A 5,544-nucleotide genomic window follows, 5' to 3' on the forward strand; every position below is an offset into this window, starting at 1 on the left:
CAACCTGTGCCACACCAAGATCAGCAGGGGTTCCACCACTACTAGCTTAACTACCACCAGTATGCGCAGTCATATGAATGCTAAACACCCCACTCAATGGCACCAAGCCCGTTCACCTCCGGCCAGGCACAACACTGCTCCTTCCCCTGTGTCATCTGCTGCCTCTGCTAGTCAGCCCCCTGCCCAGGACCCCGGCCCAATCACCTCCTGTGCGAAAACAACATCTTCGCCTCCACGATCCTCTACAGCATCCACCAATGTCTCCATGCGCAGCTTTCAGCTCTCCATACCCCAGACGCTGGAGCGCAAAAGGAAGTCTAGTGCAACCCACCCACACGCCCAAGCCCTCAACGTCCACATCTCCAGATTACTTAGCCTGGAGATGCTGCCCTATAGGCTGGTAGAGACCGAGGCCTTTTGCAACCTCATGGCAACGGCTGCCCCTCGGTATTCGGTCCCCAGCCGCCACTCTTTTTCCCGATATGCCATCCCAGCCCTGCACCAGCACGTGTCAGACAACATCATCCGTGCCCTGACCAACACCATTTCTGACAAGGTCCACCTGACCACGGACACGTGGACGAGTGCTGCTGGGCAGGGCCACTATATATCGCTGACGGCACATTGGGTTAACTTGGTGGAGGCTGGGACCGAGTCTGACCCTGGGGCTGGTCATATACTGCCGACGCCGAGGATTGCGGGGCCTACCTCGGTCCAGGTCTCTCAGGCCTACTATGCCTCCTCCTCCCACCCCTCCTCCACCTCCTCCTCCGAATTACCATCAGTAGGCATGGCGCCATCAGTTGGTAGCTCTAGGCACAGCAGCAGTGCCGTCGCTAAGCGACAGCAGGCGGTGCTCAAACTGCTAAGCCTAGGCGATAAAAGGCACACCGCCCAAGAGATATTACAGGGCATCACGGCGCAGACTGATCTGTGGCTGGGACCGCTGAATCTGAAGCCAGGCATGGTTGTGTGTGACAACGGCCGTAACCTGGTAGCGGCTCTGCAACTCGGCAGACTGACATGCCTGGCCCATGTGTTAAATCTCATAGTTCAGCGATTCCTCAAGACATACCCCAATCCGTCTCATTTGCTCATTTGCCCACTCACCGACTGTTGTGCGACGTGCCCATGAGGTGGAATTCAACATTAACCACGTTATCCAGAGTTTACCAGCAGCGCAGAGCGATTGTAGACTGGCAGATGTCAACTTCCACCAGAACTGGTAGTCAAGTCAGTCAGCTTCTTCAAGTCTACAATGAGGAGTGGACGTGGATGTCTGATATCTCTCAGGTTGCTGAGTAACTTTGAGGAGTCAACACAGATGGTCAGTGGCGATGCCGCCATCATCAGCCTCACCATCCCGTTGCTTGGACTGTTGAAAAACTCTCTGGTCAGCATGAAGTCAGAAGCTTTGCACTCGTCACAAGAGATGGGCGGAGAAGATTCCCTTGTTGATAGCCAAAGCACCCTCAGGTCTGTTTCTCAGCGCATATCGGAGGAGGTGGAGGAGGATGAGGAGGAAGAGGAGGAGAATGTTGGCGAGACAGAAGAGGGGAGCATTGTTCAGTCCTTCACTGTTCAGCGTGTATGGGCAGAAGAAGAGGAGTTGGAGGAGGAAATGGACAGTCACGCCAGTGAGGGGAGTGAATTCTTGCAAGTTGGTACTCTGGCGCATATGGCAGATTTCATGCTAGGCTGCCTATCCCGTGACCCTCGCGTTCAAAGAATTTATTCCAGCACCGATTACTGGGTATTCACTCTCCTGGACCCAAGATACAAGCAAAATCTTTCCACTCTCATCCCTGGAGAGGAAAGGAGTGTGAGAATGCATGAATACCAGCAGGCCCTGGTGCACAAGCTGAAACAGTATTTCCCTTCTGACAGCGCTAGCGGCAGAGGGCGTACTTCTGCGGGACAAGTAGCGAGGGAGAGTAGGTGAGCAGGCAGCTTGTCCAGCACTGGCAGGGGTGCACTTTACAAGGCCTTTGCCAGTTTTATATCACCCCAGCAAGACACTGTCACCTGTCCCCAGTCTCGGCAGAGTAGGGCTGATCTTTACAGAAAGATGGTGAGGGAGTACGTAGCTGACCATACCATCGTCCTAAAAGATCACACAGCTCCCTACAACTACTGGGTTTCAAAGCTGGACATGTGGCACAAACTGTCACTGTACGCCTTGGAAGTTCTTGCCTGCCCTGCCGCTAGCGTGTTGTCCGAGCGGGTTTTCAGTGCAGCTGGTGGCATCATCACCGATAAGCGTACACGCCTGTCGACTGACAGTGCTGACAGGCTGACGCTTATCAAGATGAATAAAGCCTGGATTTTCAGGATTTCCATTCTCCACCAGGTGAAGGAAGCTCAACCTGAATAATTTATGCACTCCTCCTCCTCATTTTCATCCTTCTCCTCCTCTTTGTACACTAAAGCAGAGGAAACAGGCTATTTTTTGCCAGGGCCAACTGGCTTTAGCTATAGTACTCTATGTATTTAATTTTTCTGGAGGGCCACCTACCCGGTCCTCTGTTTTAAACAATTTTTGGGAGTGCCACATACAGGCACTCAATCTATTTAATTTTTCTGGAGGGCCACCTACCTGCTCCTCTGGTTTGAAAACTTTTTTGGACTGCCACATACAGGCACTATCCAAATTAAATTGTCTCCATAGCTGCCTCCACACGTTGTCTCCATTGCTACCTCCACACGTCATCTCCATAGCTGCCTCCAAAAGTCGTCCATATAGCTTGTTAACTTGTTAACTTTGTCGCCACCCTGCTGTGTTATCCACAAAATATACTGGCAAACTTTTATCATTTACCGATATTATTTCAGCGCTTCTTGCGCATCTGTTTACATTCCCCTTACCCGCCATAACCCAAACTTATAAGAACACTACTACACTTGATCTTATACAAAAGGTTCTTAGAAGTGCTGTTTGGGGAGGAGCCGAGAGACAGGGACTTGGACAGGCGAAAGCTCGCCTGGCAGCTCCATCCCAAGATCCAACTAACATAGTTTTAACTGCAGCACCTTTAATCTACTACTACTACCTTACTGCCTCCATACATCGTCCCCTTATCAAACGAGCTGTGTCAGGCAGAATTTTGGGTTGTTTTCAGGCTTCCACATCAAACTTGTTAACTTTGTCGCCACCCTGCTGTGTTATCCACAAAATATACTGGCAAACTTTTATCATTTATTTCAGCGCTTCTTGCGCATCTGTTTACTTTCCCCTCACCCGCTGTTAAGGAGGTCGCACTGGTTTCGGACGCCATCTTGACTACTGTCCGCCATCTTAGATACAGCGGCCACCTTGGGGGGGGGTATGCTTCCCTCTTAGAAGCTATAGGGTTAAATGTTTTAATTCAGCTATTTTTCTCATTTAAACTGTTGTTTGACTTTTCACAATATCCTTGGCATTTCTTACCGTCCTTCGGGCCTCTGTATTCTTGTTATTTATTTTGGTTATGAAGAAGCTTCTAGGAGCCATTGTGTAGATAAGCATGGCTGTAAACAAGGCCTAGTCATTTTTCCCAGAATGTGCTGGTACAAAAACATAATGGCCAATAGAATCTAAGTGTCTTATCAACATCCCAAATGCTGATCTTCATGTGTTAAAATATAGCGGTATTTGTTTGAAATAAACAGTGTGATTTGAGTGCATGGGAAGACCGACTGTGTTTTTCATTCACTCTGTCAGCTCGCTGCCGGCAGCTATCTCATCCTCCCTCAAAGGGTTAATTAGGACTCACCTTACAAAAGTCAAGAGGGCTGTTGGGGCCCTGCATAAAAATCCCTAACATATTTGGCGTCCATCTGGGTGGGTTTAGGAGTAAACAACAACAACACCAAGACAGCCTCCGTGAAGTGTCCCCGCCGGCTCGGTGAACAGAACTGACCAGAGCGCTCTCAGGGTAAGATATTAATTTTTCTTGTCTACCTTGATTTGTCACTTCTGGTTCACTGGTTGGACGGACCGGGTAAGACTGTCTCTGTGTTATATATTTGCCACTGTTGTTCACTGTAACCTAAGCTCAGAGTTTTTGGCAAAGAACCACTTTGTAAGGTGATGGACAGAGACTGAACAGAGACTGGACAGTGACAGAAGCTCAGACAGTCTGTGATGTTAGCTGAAGCTGTGGGACGGGAGGGAGTAACCCTTAGAGGTCCGCACTGCTAAAGTAGGAGATACTTTGTTGTGATTGTCAGATTATCATAGTGTCTATAGTACTGTTTGACTAGTGTCAATAGGGTTGCCCATAGAGGTAGAGAGCTCAATTTGTGCACGTGCAGCGGAGACCCACTCTGATCAAGTGTGCGTTTAGCTTCATTTTGGAGTCTGAACGACTTTGTGGATGACTGTAAGAACTAGTAGTGACTTGGTAAAGAGTCAGTAAGAGAGTTGACTTGGTAAAGAGTCAAGGAGAGAGTAGTTCAGTAAAGAGAATTGATTTGGTTAAGAGTCAATAAGGGAGACTTGGTAAAGAGTCCTCTGAGGAAGTCTGGTATCTAGTTTCTTTGGGGTCGGTCACACAAGGTGTCGGATTCGTTGTATCTGTGGGGGACAGGTTTGGCAGTGTTGCGGTTGTAGACATTTGTGATGGGAAGTAAGCAAAGTAAAGTAAGCCAAGGGTGCGGACCTAGGAAGGCTACTCAGATTGTGTCCCACATGAAGGGAAAGAAATGGACAAAAGGTAGTAGTGAAATTTTAAAGGGTTTGGGTATGTCAGATGATCCCTTGAATGTACATAAGTGGGAAACAGCTTTAGAGGAGAAAAGCGTCTGGCTTAAGGACAGAAAGTGGTATGCACAGGCAGAAGGCTGGCTTGAAGTGAGTAGAGATCTGACATTAAAGGGTTGGACTACGGTTGAAGGAAAGAAGGGATGGTATCAGAAGTTCTCTGAGCAATCACCCCCCCTTAACTGCCTGACAGACAGATACTGTGACGGACAGACCACTCCCCCAACCCCAATCCGACCAGTGTATGCCAAGGGCAGTACTAATTCAAAGGGTCCCGACGGATGGACCTGTTGCAGATGTGGTCTGCAAAACCCGGACTGGTCTGAGACTTGCAGGAACTGTGGAGCTCCTAGACCTCATCATTCCATAAGACCTGTCCGTACTGAAGTGAGATTAGAGAATGCTGCAGTAGCTCCGATAGTAGACGGACAAGGACACGTACTGAGAGAAGGGGAGTCGGCACAATATGGTCGTGTGAATTTCTATAGACCCTGGTCTGCAACAGAGTTAGATGCCAAGCAAAGGCAAGCCCCCGACCCTATAGCAGAGCCTATGAATTTTGTTTCTTACTTGACTAACACCAACACTTCATTTAAGTGTACTTGGCAAGATTTGGAGACCTTATGTAGCATGTGTTTCCCCCGGGGAATGTGGGACCTAGTCAAAGAGAGCATGAGACCGCAATTTCATAGTTTCTACGGTTGAAAAAAGACACTTGTCCATCAAGTTCAACCAAGGAAGGGAAGGGATTGGATGAGGAAGGGATTTAGGGGAAACAATTCTATATAACATAACCATCTATG

The sequence above is a fragment of the Engystomops pustulosus genome, chromosome 2 (assembly GCF_040894005.1).
Source record: "Engystomops pustulosus chromosome 2, aEngPut4.maternal, whole genome shotgun sequence".
In the NCBI taxonomy this organism is placed as follows: Eukaryota; Metazoa; Chordata; class Amphibia; order Anura; family Leptodactylidae; genus Engystomops; species Engystomops pustulosus.